The sequence below is a fragment of the Lissotriton vulgaris genome, chromosome 8 (genome assembly GCF_964263255.1).
Source record: "Lissotriton vulgaris chromosome 8, aLisVul1.2, whole genome shotgun sequence".
NCBI classification, from domain to species: Eukaryota; Metazoa; Chordata; class Amphibia; order Caudata; family Salamandridae; genus Lissotriton; species Lissotriton vulgaris.
The window spans coordinates 488,190,979-488,208,759 of record NC_141696.1 but is presented as its reverse complement, the minus strand read 5'-3'; positions in this window follow the sequence as shown (position 1 = coordinate 488,208,759).

Here is a 17,781-nt window from a genome sequence, read left to right as displayed (position 1 = left end):
TTTAATTCACTTCCCGAGCCCCTGGAAGCATGAAAATCACTTTAAACATGCTAATTTTAGCTCTAACACTGATGATCCACCTACAAATGTGAACTGACGTTCAAAAATAAAACATTTGAAAACGGACCATTTTCCACATTTCTGAAGCATGACATAATGGGGGGGTGTTATCTCTTTTGTCGAAAATCAGCCGTTTTTGCTTGAACAATAAATGCCTCCAAATAGTATTTAATTCACTCCCCGGGGTGAAGAAACCCTTTTTCAGAACTCAGAGTGAGTAAATTGGCCATTTTCATGCACTTTTAACCATTCCATAAATCTTGTGTTTAGGGCCTCTGGAAGCATGAAAATCACTTTAAACATGCTAATTTTAGCTCTAACACTGATGATCCACCTACAAATGGGAACTGATGTTCAAAAATAAAACATTTGAAAACGGACCATTTTCCCCATTTCTGAAGAATGACGTAATGGGGGGGTGTTATCTCTTTTGTTGAAAATCAGCCGTTTTTGCTCGAACATTAAATGCCTCCAAATGGTATTTAATTAACTTCCCGGGGTGAAGAAACCCTTGTTGAGAACTCGGAGTGAGTAAATTGGCCATTTTCATGCACTTTTAACCATTCCATAAATCTTGTGTTTAGGGCCTCTGGAAGCATGAAAATCACTTTAAACATGCTAATTTTAGCTCTAACACTGATGATCCACCTACAAATGTGAACTGACGTTCAAAAATAAAACATTTGAAAACGGACCATTTTCCACATTTCTGAAGCATGACGTAATGGGGGGGGTGTTATCTCTTTTGTCGAAAATCAGCCGTTTTTGCTCGAACATTAAATGCCTCCAAATGGTATTTAATTAACTTCCCGGGGTGAAGAAACCCTTTTTGAGAACTCAGAGTGAGTAAATTGGCCATTTTCATGCACTTTTAACCATTCCATAAATCTTGTGTTTAGGGCCTCTGGAAGCATGAAAATCACTTTAAACATGCTAATTTTAGCTCTAACACTGATGATCCACCTACAAATGTGAACTGACGTTCAAAAATAAAACATTTGAAAACGGACCATTTTCCACATTTCTGAAGCATGACGTAATGGGGGGGTGTTATCTCTTTTTTCGAAAATCAGCCGTTTTTGCTTGAACATTAAATGCCTCCAAATAGTATTTAATTCACTTCCCGAGCCCCTGGAAGCATGAAAATCACTTTAAACATGCTAATTTTAGCTCTAACACGGATGATCCACCTACAAATGTGAACTGACGTTCAAAAATAAAACGTTTGAAAACGGACCATTTTCCACATTTCTGAAGCATGACGTAATGGGGGGGTGTTATTTTTTTTGTCGAAAATCAGCCGTTTTTGCTTGAACATTAAATGCCTCCAAATAGTATTTAATTCACTTCCCGGGGTGAAGAAACCCCTTTTCAGAACTCAGAGTGAGTAAATTGGCCATTTTCATGCACTTTTAACCATTCCATAAATCTTGTGTTTAGGGCCCCTGGAAGCATGAAAATCACTTTAAACATGCTAATTTTAGCTCTAACACTGATGATCCACCTACAAATGTGAACTGATGTTCAAAAATAAAACATTTGAAAACGGACCATTTTCCCCATTTCTGAAGAATGACGTAATGGGGGGGTGTTATCTCTTTTGTCGAAAATCAGCCGTTTTTGCTCGAACATTGAATGCCTCCAAATGGTATTTAATTAACTTCCCGGGGTGAAGAAACCCTTGTTGAGAACTCGGAGTGAGTAAATTGGCCATTTTCATGCACTTTTAACCATTCCATAAATCTTGTGTTTAGGGCCTCTGGAAGCATGAAAATCACTTTAAACATGCTAATTTTAGCTCTAACACTGATGATCCACCTACAAATGTGAACTGACGTTCAAAAATAAAACATTTGAAAACGGACCATTTTCCACATTTCTGAAGCATGACGTAATGGGGGGGTGTTATCTCTTTTGTCGAAAATCAGCCGTTTTTGCTCGAACATTAAATGCCTCCAAATGGTATTTAATTAACTTCCCGGGGTGAAAACCCTTTTTGAGAACTCGGAGTGAGTAAATTGGCCATTTTCATGCACTTTTAACCATTCCATAAATCTTGTGTTTAGGGCCCCTGGAAGCATGAAAATCACTTTAAACATGCTAATTTTAGCTCTAACACGGATGATCCACCTACAAATGTGAACTGACGTTCAAAAATAAAACGTTTGAAAACGGACCATTTTCCACATTTCTGAAGCATGACGTAATGGGGGGGTGTTATCTCTTTTGTCGAAAATCAGCCGTTTTTGCTTGAACATTAAATGCCTCCAAATAGTATTTAATTCACTTCCCGAGCCCCTGGAAGCATGAAAATCACTTTAAACATGCTAATGTTAGCTCTAAAACTGATGATCCACCTACAAATGTGAACTGACGTTCAAAAATAAAACATTTGAAAACGGACCATTTTCCACATTTCTGAAGCATGACGTAATGGGGGGGTGTTATCTCTTTTGTCGAAAATCAGCCGTTTTTGCTTGAACATTAAATGCCTCCAAATAGTATTTAATTCACTTCCCGGGGTGAAGAAACGCTTTTTGAGAACTCAGAGTGAGTAAAATGGCCATTTTCATGCACTTTTAACCATTCCATAAATCTTGTGTTTAGGGCCCCTGGAAGCATGAAAATCACTTTAAACATGCTAATTTTAGCTCTAACACTGATGATCCACCTACAAATGTGAACTGACGTTCAAAAATAAAACATTTGAAAACGGACCATTTTCCTCATTTCTGAAGCATGACGTAATGGGGGGGTGTTATCTCTTTTGTCGAAAATCAGCCGTTTTTGTTCGAACATTAAATGCCTCCAAATGGTATTTAATTAACTTCCCGGGGTGAAGAAACCCTTTTTGAGAACTCAGAGTGAGTAAATTGGCCATTTTCATGCACTTTTAACCATTCCATAAATCTTGTGTTTAGGGCCCCTGGAAGCATGAAAATCAATTTAAACATGCTAATGTTAGCTCTAACACTGATGATCCACCTACAAATGTGAACTGACATTCAAAAATAAAACATTTGAAAACGGACCATTTTCCACATTTCTGAAGCATGACGTAATGGGGGGTGTTATCTCTTTTGTCGAAAATCAGCCGTTTTTGCTTGAACATTAAATGCCTCCAAATAGTATTTAATTCACTTCCCGAGCCCCTGGAAGCATGAAAATCAATTTAAACATGCTAATTTTAGCTCTAACACTGATGATCCACCTACAAATGTGAACTGACGTTAAAAAATAAAACAGTTGAAAACGGACCATTTTCCACATTTCTGAAGCATGACGTAATGGGGGGGGGGTGTTATCTCTTTTGTCGAAAATCAGCCGTTTTTGCTTGAACATTAAATGCCTCCAAATGGTATTTAATTAACTTCCCGGGGTGAAGAAACCCTTTTTGGGAACTCAGAGTGAGTAAATTGGCCATTTTCATGCACTTTTAACCATTCCATAAATCTAATGTTTAGGGCCCCTGGAAGCATAAAAATCACTTTAAACTTGCTAATTTTAGCTCTAACACTGATGATCCACCTACAAATGTGAACTAACGTTCAAAAATAAAACATTTGAAAACGGACCATTTTCCACATTTCTGAAGCATGACGTAATGGGGGGGTGTTATCGCTTTTGTTGAAAATCAGCCGTTTTTGCTCGAACATTAAATGCCTCCAAATGGTATTTAATTAACTTCCCGGGGTGAAGAAACCCTTTTTGAGAACTCAGAGTGAGTAAATTGGCCATTTTCATGCACTGTTAACCATTCCATAAATCTTGTGTTTAGGGCCCCTGGAAGCATGAAAATCACTTTAAACATGCTAATTTTAGCTCTAACACTGATGATCCACCTACAAATGTGAACTGACGTTCAAAAATAAAACATTTGAAAACGGACCATTTTCCACATTTCTGAAGCATGACGTAATGGGGGGGTGTTATCTCTTTTGTCGAAAATCAGCCGTTTTTGCTTGAACATTAAATGCCTCCAAATAGTATTTAATTCACTTCCCGAGCCCCTGGAAGCATGAAAATCACTTTAAACATGCTCATTTTAGCTCTAACACTGATGATCCACCTACAAATGTGAACTGACGTTCAAAAATAAAACATTTGAAAACGGACCATTTTCCACATTTCTGAAGCATGACGTAATGGGGGGGTGTTATCTCTTTTGTCGAAAATCAGCCGTTTTTGCTTGAACATTAAATGCCTCCAAATGGTATTTAATTAACTTCCCGGGGTGAAAACCCTTTTTGAGAACTCGGAGTGAGTAAATTGGCCATTTTCATGCACTTTTAACCATTCCATAAATCTTGTGTTTAGGGCCCCTGGAAGCATGAAAATCACTTTAAACATGCTAATTTTAGCTCTAACACTGATGATCCACCTACAAATGTGAACTGACGTTCAAAAATAAAACATTTGAAAACGGACCATTTTCCACATTTCTGAAGCATGACGTAATGGGGGGGTGTTATCTCTTTTGTCGAAAATCAGCCGTTTTTGCTTGAACATTAAATGCCTCCAAATAGTATTTAATTCACTTCCCGAGCCCCTGGAAGCATGAAAATCACTTTAAACATGCTAATGTTAGCTCTAAAACTGATGATCCACCTACAAATGTGAACTGACGTTCAAAAATAAAACATTTGAAAACGGACCATTTTCCACATTTCTGAAGCATGACGTAATGGGGGGGTGTTATCTCTTTTGTCGAAAATCAGCCGTTTTTGCTTGAACATTAAATGCCTCCAAATAGTATTTAATTCACTTCCCGGGGTGAAGAAACGCTTTTTGAGAACTCAGAGTGAGTAAATTGGCCATTTTCATGCACTTTTAACCATTCCATAAATCTTGTGTTTAGGGCCCCTGGAAGCATGAAAATCACTTTAAACATGCTAATTTTAGCTCTAACACTGATGATCCACCTACAAATGTGAACTGACGTTCAAAAATAAAACATTTGAAAACGGACCATTTTCCACATTTCTGAAGCATGACGTAATGGGGGGGTGTTATCTCTTTTGTCGAAAATCAGCCGTTTTTGTTCGAACATTAAATGCCTCCAAATGGTATTTAATTAACTTCCCGGGGTGAAGAAACCCTTTTTGAGAACTCAGAGTGAGTAAATTGGCCATTTTCATGCACTTTTAACCATTCCATAAATCTTGTGTTTAGGGCCCCTGGATGCATGAAAATCACTTTAAACATGCTAATGTTAGCTCTAACACTGATAATCCACCTACAAATGTGAACTGACGTTCAAAAATAAAACATTTGAAAACGGACCATTTTCCACATTTCTGAAGCATGACGTAATGGGGGGTGTTATCTCTTTTGTCGAAAATCAGCCGTTTTTGCTTGAACATTAAATGCCTCCAAATAGTATTTAATTCACTTCCCGAGCCCCTGGAAGCATGAAAATCAATTTAAACATGCTAATTTTAGCTCTAACACTGATGATCCACCTACAAATGTGAACTGACGTTCAAAAATAAAACAGTTGAAAACGGACCATTTTCCACATTTCTGAAGCATGACGTAATGGGGGGGGGGTGTTATCTCTTTTGTCGAAAATCAGCTGTTTTTGCTTGAACATTAAATGCCTCCAAATGGTATTTAATTAACTTCCCGGGGTGAAGAAACCCTTTTTGAGAACTCAGAGTGAGTAAATTGGCCATTTTCATGCACTTTTAACCATTCCATAAATCTAATGTTTAGGGCCCCTGGAAGCATAAAAATCACTTTAAACTTGCTAATTTTAGTTCTAACACTGATGATCCACCTACAAATGTGAACTGACGTTCAAAAATAAAATATTTGAAAACGGACCATTTTCCACATTTCTGAAGCATGACGTAATGGGGGGGTGTTATCGCTTTTGTTGAAAATCAGCCGTTTTTGCTCGAACATTAAATGCCTCCAAATGGTATTTAATTAACTTCCCAGGGTGAAGAAACCCTTTTTGAGAACTCAGAGTGAGTAAATTGGCCATTTTCATGCACTGTTAACCATTCCATAAATCTTGTGTTTAGGGCCCCTGGAAGCATGAAAATCACTTTAAACATGCTAATTTTAGCTCTAACACTGATGATCCACCTACAAATGTGAACTGACGTTTAAAAATAAAACATTTGAAAACGGACCATTTTCCACATTTCTGAAGCATGACGTAATGGGGGGGTGTTATCTCTTTTGTCGAAAATCAGCCGTTTTTGCTTGAACATTAAATGCCTCCAAATAGTATTTAATTCACTTCCCGAGCCCCTGGAAGCATGAAAATCACTTTAAACATGCTAATTTTAGCTCTAACACTGATGATCCACCTACAAATGTGAACTGACGTTCAAAAATAAAACATTTGAAAACGGACCATTTTCCACATTTCTGAAGCATGACGTAATGGGGGGGTGTTATCTCTTTTGTCGAAAATCAGCCGTTTTTGCTTGAACATTAAATGCCTCCAAATAGTATTTAATTCACTTCCCGGGGTGAAGAAACCCTTTTTGAGAACTCAGAGTGAGTAAATTGGCCATTTTCATGCACTTTTAACCATTCCATAAATCTTGTGTTTAGGGCCCCTGGAAGCATGAAAATCACTTTAAACATGCTAATTTTAGCTCTAACATTGATGATCCACCTACAAATGTGAACTGACGTTCAAAAATAAAACATTTGAAAACGGACCATTTTCCACATTTCTGAAGCATGACGTAATGGGGGGGTGTTATTTCTTTTGTCGAAAATCAGCCGTTTTTGCTCGAACATTAAATGCCTCCAAATGGTATTTAATTAACTTCCCGGGGTGAAGAAACCCTTTTTGAGAACTCGGAGTGAGTAAATTGGCGATTTTCATGCACTTTTAACCATTCCATAAATCTTGTGTTTAGGGCCTCTGGAAGCATGAAAATCACTTTAAACATGCTAATTTTAGCTCTAACACTGATGATCCACCTACAAATGTGAACTGACGTTCAAAAATAAAACATTTGAAAACGGACCATTTTCCACATTTCTGAAGCATGACGTAATGGGGGGGTGTTATCTCTTTGGTCGAAAATCAGCCGTTTTTGCTCGAAAATTAAATGCCTCCAAATGGTATTTAATTAACTTCCCGGGGTGAAGAAACCCTTTTTGAGAACTCGGAGTGAGTAAATTTGCCATTTTCATGCACTTTTAACCATTCCATAAATCTTGTGTTGATCCACCTACAAATGTGAACTGACGTTCAAAAATAAAACATTTGAAAACGGACAATTTTCCACATTTCTGAAGCATGACGTAATGGGGGGGTGTTATCTCTTTTGTCGAAAATCAGCCGTTTTTGCTTGAACATTAAATGCCTCCAAATAGTATTTAATTCACTTCCCGAGCCCCTGGAAGCATGAAAATCACTTTAAACATGCTAATGTTAGCTCTAAAACTGATGATCCACCTACAAATGTGAACTGACGTTCAAAAATAAAACATTTGAAAACGGACCATTTTCCACATTTCTGAAGCATGACGTAATGGGGGGGTGTTATCTCTTTTGTCGAAAATCAGCCGTTTTTGCTCGAACATTAAATGCCTCCAAATGGTATTTAATTAACTTCCCGGGGTGAAGAAACCCTTTTTGAGAACTCAGAGTGAGTAAATTGGCCATTTTCATGCACTTTTAACCATTCCATAAATCTTGTGTTTAGGGCCCCTGGAAGCATGAAAATCACTTTAAACATGCTAATTGTAGCTCTAACACTGATGAGCCACCTACAAATGTGAACTGACGTTCAAAAATAAAACATTTGAAAACGGACCATTTTCCACATTTCTGAAGCATGACGTAATGGGGGGGTGTTATCTCTTTTTTCGAAAATCAGCCGTTTTTGCTTGAACATTAAATGCCTCCAAATAGTATTTAATTCACTTCCCAAGCCCCTGGAAGCATGAAAATCACTTTAAACATGCTAATTTTAGCTCTAACACGGATGATCCACCTACAAATGTGAACTGACGTTCAAAAATAAAACATTTGAAAACGGACCATTTTCCACATTTCTGAAGCATGACATAATGGGGGGGTGTTATCTCTTTTGTCGAAAATCAGCCGTTTTTGCTTGAACATTAAATGCCTCCAAATAGTATTTAATTCACTTCCCGGGGTGAAGAAACCCTTTTTCAGAACTCAGAGTGAGTAAATTGGCCATTTTCATGCACTTTTAACCATTCCATAAATCTTGTGTTTAGGGCCCCTGGAAGCATGAAAATCACTTTAAACATGCTAATTTTAGCTCTAACACTGATGATCCACCTACAAATCTGAACTGACGTTCAAAAATAAAACATTTGAAAACGGACCACTTTCCACATTTCTGAAGCATGACGTAATGGGGGGGTGTTATCTCTTTTGTCGAAAATCAGCCGTTTTTGTTCGAACATTAAATGCCTCCAAATGGTATTTAATTAACTTCCCGGGGTGAAGAAACCCTTTTTGAGAACTCAGAGTGAGTAAATTGGCCATTTTCATGCACTTTTAACCATTCCATAAATCTTGTGTTTAGGGCCCCTGGAAGCATGAAAATCACTTTAAACATGCTAATTTTAGCTCTAACACTGATGATCCACCTACAAATGTGAACTGGCGTTCAAAAATAAAACATTTGAAAACGGACCATTTTCCACATTTCTGAAGCATGACGTAATGGGGGGGTGTTATCTCTTTTGTCGAAAATCAGCCGTTTTTGCTCGAACATTAAATGCCTCCAAATGGTATTTAATTAACTTCCCGGGGTGAAGAAACCCTTTTAGAGAAGTCAGAGTGAGTAAATTGGCCATTTTCATGCACTTTTAACCATTCCATAAATCTTGTGTTTAGGGCCCCTGGAAGCATGAAAATCACTTTAAACATGCTAATTTTAGCTCTAACACTGATGATCTACCTACAAATGTGAACTGGCGTTCAAAAATAAAACATTTGAAAACGGACCATTTTCCACATTTCTGAAGCATGACGTAATGGGGGGGTGTTATCTCTTTTGTCGAAAATCAGCCGTTTTTGCTCGAACATTAAATGCCTCCAAATGGTATTTAATTAACTTCCCGGGGTGAAGAAACCCTTTTTGAGAACTCGGAGTGAGTAAATTGGCCATTTTCATGCACTTTTAACCATTCCATAAATCTTGTGTTTAGGGCCCCTGGAAGCATGAAAATCACTTTAAACATGCTAATTTTAGCTCTAACACTGATGATCCACCTACAAATGTGAACTGACGTTCAAAAATAAAACATTTGAAAACGGACCATTTTCCACATTTCTGAAGCATGACGTAATGGGGGGGTGTTATCTCTTTTGTCGAAAATCAGCCGTTTTTGCTCGAACATTAAATGCCTCCAAATGGTATTTAATTAACTTCCCGGGGTGAAGAAACCCTTTTTGAGAACTCGGAGTGAGTAAATTGGCCATTTTCAGGCACTTTTAACCATTCCATAAATCTGTGTTTAGGGCCCCTGGAAGCATGAAAATCACTTTAAACATGCTAATTTTAGCTCTAACACTGATGATCCACCTACAAATGTGAACTGACGTTCAAAAATAAAACATTTGAAAACGGACCATTTTCCACATTTCTGAAGCATGACGTAATGGGGGGGTGTTATCTCTTTTGTCGAAAATCAGCCGTTTTTGCTTGAACATTAAATGCCTCCAAATAGTATTTAATTCACTTCCCGAGCCCCTGGAAGCATGAAAATCACTTTAAACATGCTAATGTTAGCTCTAAAACTGATGATCCACCTACAAATGTGAACTGACGTTCAAAAATAAAACATTTGAAAACGGACCATTTTCCACATTTCTGAAGCATGACGTAATGGGGGGGTGTTATCTCTTTTGTCGAAAATCAGCCGTTTTTGCTCGAACATTAAATGCCTCCAAATGGTATTTAATTAACTTCCCGGGGTGAAGAAACCCTTTTTGAGAACTCAGAGTGAGTAAATTGGCAATTTTCATGCACTTTTAACCATTCCATAAATCTTGTGTTTAGGGCCCCTGGAAGCATGAAAATCACTTTAAACATGCTAATTTTAGCTCTAACACTGATGATCCACCTACAAATGTGAACTGACGTTCAAAAATAAAACATTTGAAAACGGACCATTTTCCACATTTCTGAAGCATGACGTAATGGGGGGGTGTTATCTCTTTTGTCGAAAATCAGCCGTTTTTGCTCGAACATTAAATGCCTCCAAATGGTATTTAATTAACTTCCCGGGGTGAAAACCCTTTTTGAGAACTCGGAGTGAGTAAATTGGCCATTTTCATGCACTTTTAACCATTCCATAAATCTTGTGTTTAGGGCCCCTGGAAGCATGAAAATCACTTTAAACATGCTAATTTTAGCTCTAACACGGATGATCCACCTACAAATGTGAACTGACGTTCAAAAATAAAACATTTGAAAACGGACCATTTTCCACATTTCTGAAGCATGACGTAATGGGGGGGTGTTATCTCTTTTGTCGAAAATCAGCCGTTTTTGCTTGAACATTAAATGCCTCCAAATAGTATTTAATTCACTTCCTGAGCCCCTGGAAGCATGAAAATCACTTTAAACATGCTAATGTTAGCTCTAAAACTGATGATCCACCTACAAATGTGAACTGACGTTCAAAAATAAAACATTTGAAAACGGACCATTTTCCACATTTCTGAAGCATGACGTAATGGGGGGGTGTTATCTCTTTTGTCGAAAATCAGCCGTTTTTGCTTGAACATTAAATGCCTCCAAATAGTATTTAATTCACTTCCCGGGGTGAAGAAACGCTTTTTGAGAACTCAGAGTGAGTAAATTGGCCATTTTCATGCACTTTTAACCATTCCATAAATCTTGTGTTTAGGGCCCCTGGAAGCATGAAAATCACTTTAAACATGCTAATTTTAGCTCTAACACTGATGATCCACCTACAAATGTGAACTGACGTTCAAAAATAAAACATTTGAAAACGGACCATTTTCCTCATTTCTGAAGCATGACGTAATGGGGGGGTGTTATCTCTTTTGTCGAAAATCAGCCGTTTTTGTTCGAACATTAAATGCCTCCAAATGGTATTTAATTAACTTCCCGGGGTGAAGAAACCCTTTTTGAGAACTCAGAGTGAGTAAATTGGCCATTTTCATGCACTTTTAACCATTCCATAAATCTTGTGTTTAGGGCCCCTGGAAGCATGAAAATCACTTTAAACATGCTAATGTTAGCTCTAACACTGATGATCCACCTACAAATGTGAACTGACATTCAAAAATAAAACATTTGAAAACGGACCATTTTCCACATTTCTGAAGCATGACGTAATGGGGGGTGTTATCTCTTTTGTCGAAAATCAGCCGTTTTTGCTTGAACATTAAATGCCTCCAAATAGTATTTAATTCACTTCCCGAGCCCCTGGAAGCATGAAAATCAATTTAAACATGCTAATTTTAGCTCTAACACTGATGATCCACCTACAAATGTGAACTGACGTTCAAAAATAAAACAGTTGAAAACGGACCATTTTCCACATTTCTGAAGCATGACGTAATGGGGGGGGTGTTATCTCTTTTGTCGAAAATCAGCCGTTTTTGCTTGAACATTAAATGCCTCCAAATGGTATTTAATTAACTTCCCGGGGTGAAGAAACCCTTTTTGGGAACTCAGAGTGAGTAAATTGGCCATTTTCATGCACTTTTAACCATTCCATAAATCTAATGTTTAGGGCCCCTGGAAGCATAAAAATCACTTTAAACTTGCTAATTTTAGCTCTAACACTGATGATCCACCCACAAATGTGAACTAACGTTCAAAAATAAAACATTTGAAAACGGACCATTTTCCACATTTCTGAAGCATGACGTAATGGGGGGTGTTATCTCTTTTGTCGAAAATCAGCCGTTTTTGCTTGAACATTAAATGCCTCCAAATAGTATTTAATTCACTTCCCGAGCCCCTGGAAGCATGAAAATCAATTTAAACATGCTAATTTTAGCTCTAACACTGATGATCCACCTACAAATGTGAACTGACGTTCAAAAATAAAACAGTTGAAAACGGACCATTTTCCACATTTCTGAAGCATGACGTAATGGGGGGGGGTGTTATCTCTTTTGTCGAAAATCAGCTGTTTTTGCTTGAACATTAAATGCCTCCAAATGGTATTTAATTAACTTCCCGGGGTGAAGAAACCCTTTTTGAGAACTCAGAGTGAGTAAATTGGCCATTTTCATGCACTTTTAACCATTCCATAAATCTAATGTTTAGGGCCCCTGGAAGCATAAAAATCACTTTAAACTTGCTAATTTTAGTTCTAACACTGATGATCCACCTACAAATGTGAACTGACGTTCAAAAATAAAATATTTGAAAACGGACCATTTTCCACATTTCTGAAGCATGACGTAATGGGGGGGTGTTATCGCTTTTGTTGAAAATCAGCCGTTTTTGCTCGAACATTAAATGCCTCCAAATGGTATTTAATTAACTTCCCAGGGTGAAGAAACCCTTTTTGAGAACTCAGAGTGAGTAAATTGGCCATTTTCATGCACTGTTAACCATTCCATAAATCTTGTGTTTAGGGCCCCTGGAAGCATGAAAATCACTTTAAACATGCTAATTTTAGCTCTAACACTGATGATCCACCTACAAATGTGAACTGACGTTTAAAAATAAAACATTTGAAAACGGACCATTTTCCACATTTCTGAAGCATGACGTAATGGGGGGGTGTTATCTCTTTTGTCGAAAATCAGCCGTTTTTGCTTGAACATTAAATGCCTCCAAATAGTATTTAATTCACTTCCCGGGGTGAAGAAACCCTTTTTGAGAACTCAGAGTGAGTAAATTGGCCATTTTCATGCACTTTTAACCATTCCATAAATCTTGTGTTTAGGGCCCCTGGAAGCATGAAAATCACTTTAAACATGCTAATTTTAGCTCTAACACTGATGATCCACCTACAAATGTGAACTGACGTTCAAAAATAAAACATTTGAAAACGGACCATTTTCCACATTTCTGAAGCATGACGTAATGGGGGGGTGTTATCTCTTTTGTCGAAAATCAGCCGTTTTTGCTCGAACATTAAATGCCTCCAAATGGTATTTAATTAACTTCCCGGGGTGAAGAAACCCTTTTTGAGAACTCGGAGTGAGTAAATTGGCGATTTTCATGCACTTTTAACCATTCCATAAATCTTGTGTTTAGGGCCTCTGGAAGCATGAAAATCACTTTAAACATGCTAATTTTAGCTCTAACACTGATGATCCACCTACAAATGTGAACTGACGTTCAAAAATAAAACATTTGAAAACGGACCATTTTCCACATTTCTGAAGCATGACGTAATGGGGGGGTGTTATCTCTTTGGTCGAAAATCAGCCGTTTTTGCTCGAAAATTAAATGCCTCCAAATGGTATTTAATTAACTTCCCGGGGTGAAGAAACCCTTTTTGAGAACTCGGAGTGAGTAAATTTGCCATTTTCATGCACTTTTAACCATTCCATAAATCTTGTGTTGATCCACCTACAAATGTGAACTGACGTTCAAAAATAAAACATTTGAAAACGGACAATTTTCCACATTTCTGAAGCATGACGTAATGGGGGGGTGTTATCTCTTTTGTCGAAAATCAGCCGTTTTTGCTTGAACATTAAATGCCTCCAAATAGTATTTAATTCACTTCCCGAGCCCCTGGAAGCATGAAAATCACTTTAAACATGCTAATGTTAGCTCTAAAACTGATGATCCACCTACAAATGTGAACTGACGTTCAAAAATAAAACATTTGAAAACGGACCATTTTCCACATTTCTGAAGCATGACGTAATGGGGGGGGTGTTATCTCTTTTGTCGAAAATCAGCCGTTTTTGCTCGAACATTAAATGCCTCCAAATGGTATTTAATTAACTTCCCGGGGTGAAGAAACCCTTTTTGAGAACTCAGAGTGAGTAAATTGGCCATTTTCATGCACATTTAACCATTCCATAAATCTTGTGTTTAGGGCCCCTGGAAGCATGAAAATCACTTTAAACATGCTAATTGTAGCTCTAACACTGATGAGCCACCTACAAATGTGAACTGACGTTCAAAAATAAAACATTTGAAAACGGACCATTTTCCACATTTCTGAAGCATGACGTAATGGGGGGGTGTTATCTCTTTTTTCGAAAATCAGCCGTTTTTGCTTGAACATTAAATGCCTCCAAATAGTATTTAATTCACTTCCCAAGCCCCTGGAAGCATGAAAATCACTTTAAACATGCTAATTTTAGCTCTAACACGGATGATCCACCTACAAATGTGAACTGATGTTCAAAAATAAAACATTTGAAAACGGACCATTTTCCACATTTCTGAAGCATGACATAATGGGGGGGTGTTATCTCTTTTGTCGAAAATCAGCCGTTTTTGCTTGAACATTAAATGCCTCCAAATAGTATTTAATTCACTTCCCGGGGTGAAGAAACCCTTTTTCAGAACTCAGAGTGAGTAAATTGGCCATTTTCATGCACTTTTAACCATTCCATAAATCTTGTGTTTAGGGCCCCTGGAAGCATGAAAATCACTTTAAACATGCTAATTTTAGCTCTAACACTGATGATCCACCTACAAATCTGAACTGACGTTCAAAAATAAAACATTTGAAAACGGACCATTTTCCACATTTCTGAAGCATGACGTAATGGGGGGGTGTTATCTCTTTTGTCGAAAATCAGCCGTTTTTGCTCGAACATTAAATGCCTCCAAATGGTATTTAATTAACTTCCCGGGGTGAAGAAACCCTTTTTGAGAACTCGGAGTGAGTAAATTGGCCATTTTCAGGCACTTTTAACCATTCCATAAATCTGTGTTTAGGGCCCCTGGAAGCATGAAAATCACTTTAAACATGCTAATTTTAGCTCTAACACTGATGATCCACCTACAAATGTGAACTGACGTTCAAAAATAAAACATTTGAAAACGGACCATTTTCCACATTTCTGAAGCATGACGTAATGGGGGGGTGTTATCTCTTTTGTCGAAAATCAGCCGTTTTTGCTTGAACATTAAATGCCTCCAAATAGTATTTAATTCACTTCCCGAGCCCCTGGAAGCATGAAAATCACTTTAAACATGCTAATGTTAGCTCTAAAACTGATGATCCACCTACAAATGTGAACTGACGTTCAAAAATAAAACATTTGAAAACGGACCATTTTCCACATTTCTGAAGCATGACGTAATGGGGGGGTGTTATCTCTTTTGTCAAAAATCAGCCGTTTTTGCTCGAACATTAAATGCCTCCAAATGGTATTTAATTAACTTCCCGGGGTGAAGAAACCCTTTTTGAGAACTCAGAGTGAGTAAATTGGCAATTTTCATGCACTTTTAACCATTCCATAAATCTTGTGTTTAGGGCCCCTGGAAGCATGAAAATCACTTTAAACATGCTAATTTTAGCTCTAACACTGATGATCCACCTACAAATGTGAACTGACGTTCAAAAATAAAACATTTGAAAACGGACCATTTTCCACATTTCTGAAGCATGACGTAATGGGGGGGGTGTTATCTCTTTTGTCGAAAATCAGCCGTTTTTGCTCGAACATTAAATGCCTCCAAATGGTATTTAATTAACTTCCCGGGGTGAAAACCCTTTTTGAGAACTCGGAGTGAGTAAATTGGCCATTTTCATGCACTTTTAACCATTCCATAAATCTTGTGTTTAGGGCCCCTGGAAGCATGAAAATCACTTTAAACATGCTAATTTTAGCTCTAACACGGATGATCCACCTACAAATGTGAACTGACGTTCAAAAATAAAACATTTGAAAACGGACCATTTTCCACATTTCTGAAGCATGACGTAATGGGGGGGTGTTATCTCTTTTGTCGAAAATCAGCCGTTTTTGCTTGAACATTAAATGCCTCCAAATAGTATTTAATTCACTTCCTGAGCCCCTGGAAGCATGAAAATCACTTTAAACATGCTAATGTTAGCTCTAAAACTGATGATCCACCTACAAATGTGAACTGACGTTCAAAAATAAAACATTTGAAAACGGACCATTTTCCACATTTCTGAAACATGACGTAATGGGGGGGTGTTATCTCTTTTGTCGAAAATCAGCCGTTTTTGCTTGAACATTAAATGCCTCCAAATAGTATTTAATTCACTTCCCGGGGTGAAGAAACGCTTTTTGAGAACTCAGAGTGAGTAAATTGGCCATTTTCATGCACTTTTAACCATTCCATAAATCTTGTGTTTAGGGCCCCTGGAAGCATGAAAATCACTTTAAACATGCTAATTTTAGCTCTAACACTGATGATCCACCTACAAATGTGAACTGACGTTCAAAAATAAAACATTTGAAAACGGACCATTTTCCTCATTTCTGAAGCATGACGTAATGGGGGGGTGTTATCTCTTTTGTCGAAAATCAGCCGTTTTTGTTCGAACATTAAATGCCTCCAAATGGTATTTAATTAACTTCCCGGGGTGAAGAAACCCTTTTTGAGAACTCAGAGTGAGTAAATTGGCCATTTTCATGCACTTTTAACCATTCCATAAATCTTGTGTTTAGGGCCCCTGGAAGCATGAAAATCACTTTAAACATGCTAATGTTAGCTCTAACACTGATGATCCACCTACAAATGTGAACTGACATTCAAAAATAAAACATTTGAAAACGGACCATTTTCCACATTTCTGAAGCATGACGTAATGGGGGGTGTTATCTCTTTTGTCGAAAATCAGCCGTTTTTGCTTGAACATTAAATGCCTCCAAATAGTATTTAATTCACTTCCCGAGCCCCTGGAAGCATGAAAATCAATTTAAACATGCTAATTTTAGCTCTAACACTGATGATCCACCTACAAATGTGAACTGACGTTCAAAAATAAAACAGTTGAAAACGGACCATTTTCCACATTTCTGAAGCATGACGTAATGGGGGGGGGTGTTATCTCTTTTGTCGAAAATCAGCTGTTTTTGCTTGAACATTAAATGCCTCCAAATGGTATTTAATTAACTTCCCGGGGTGAAGAAACCCTTTTTGAGAACTCAGAGTGAGTAAATTGGCCATTTTCATGCACTTTTAACCATTCCATAAATCTAATGTTTAGGGCCCGTGGAAGCATAAAAATCACTTTAAACTTGCTAATTTTAGTTCTAACACTGATGATCCACCTACAAATGTGAACTGACGTTCAAAAATAAAATATTTGAAAACGGACCATTTTCCACATTTCTGAAGCATGACGTAATGGGGGGGTGTTATCGCTTTTGTTGAAAATCAGCCGTTTTTGCTCGAACATTAAATGCCTCCAAATGGTATTTAATTAACTTCCCAGGGTGAAGAAACCCTTTTTGAGAACTCAGAGTGAGTAAATTGGCCATTTTCATGCACTGTTAACCATTCCATAAATCTTGTGTTTAGGGCCCCTGGAAGCATGAAAATCACTTTAAACATGCTAATTTTAGCTCTAACACTGATGATCCACCTACAAATGTGAACTGACGTTTAAAAATAAAACATTTGAAAACGGACCATTTTCCACATTTCTGAAGCATGACGTAATGGGGGGGTGTTATCTCTTTTGTCGAAAATCAGCCGTTTTTGCTTGAACATTAAATGCCTCCAAATAGTATTTAATTCACTTCCCGAGCCCCTGGAAGCATGAAAATCACTTTAAACATGCTAATTTTAGCTCTAACACTGATGATCCACCTACAAA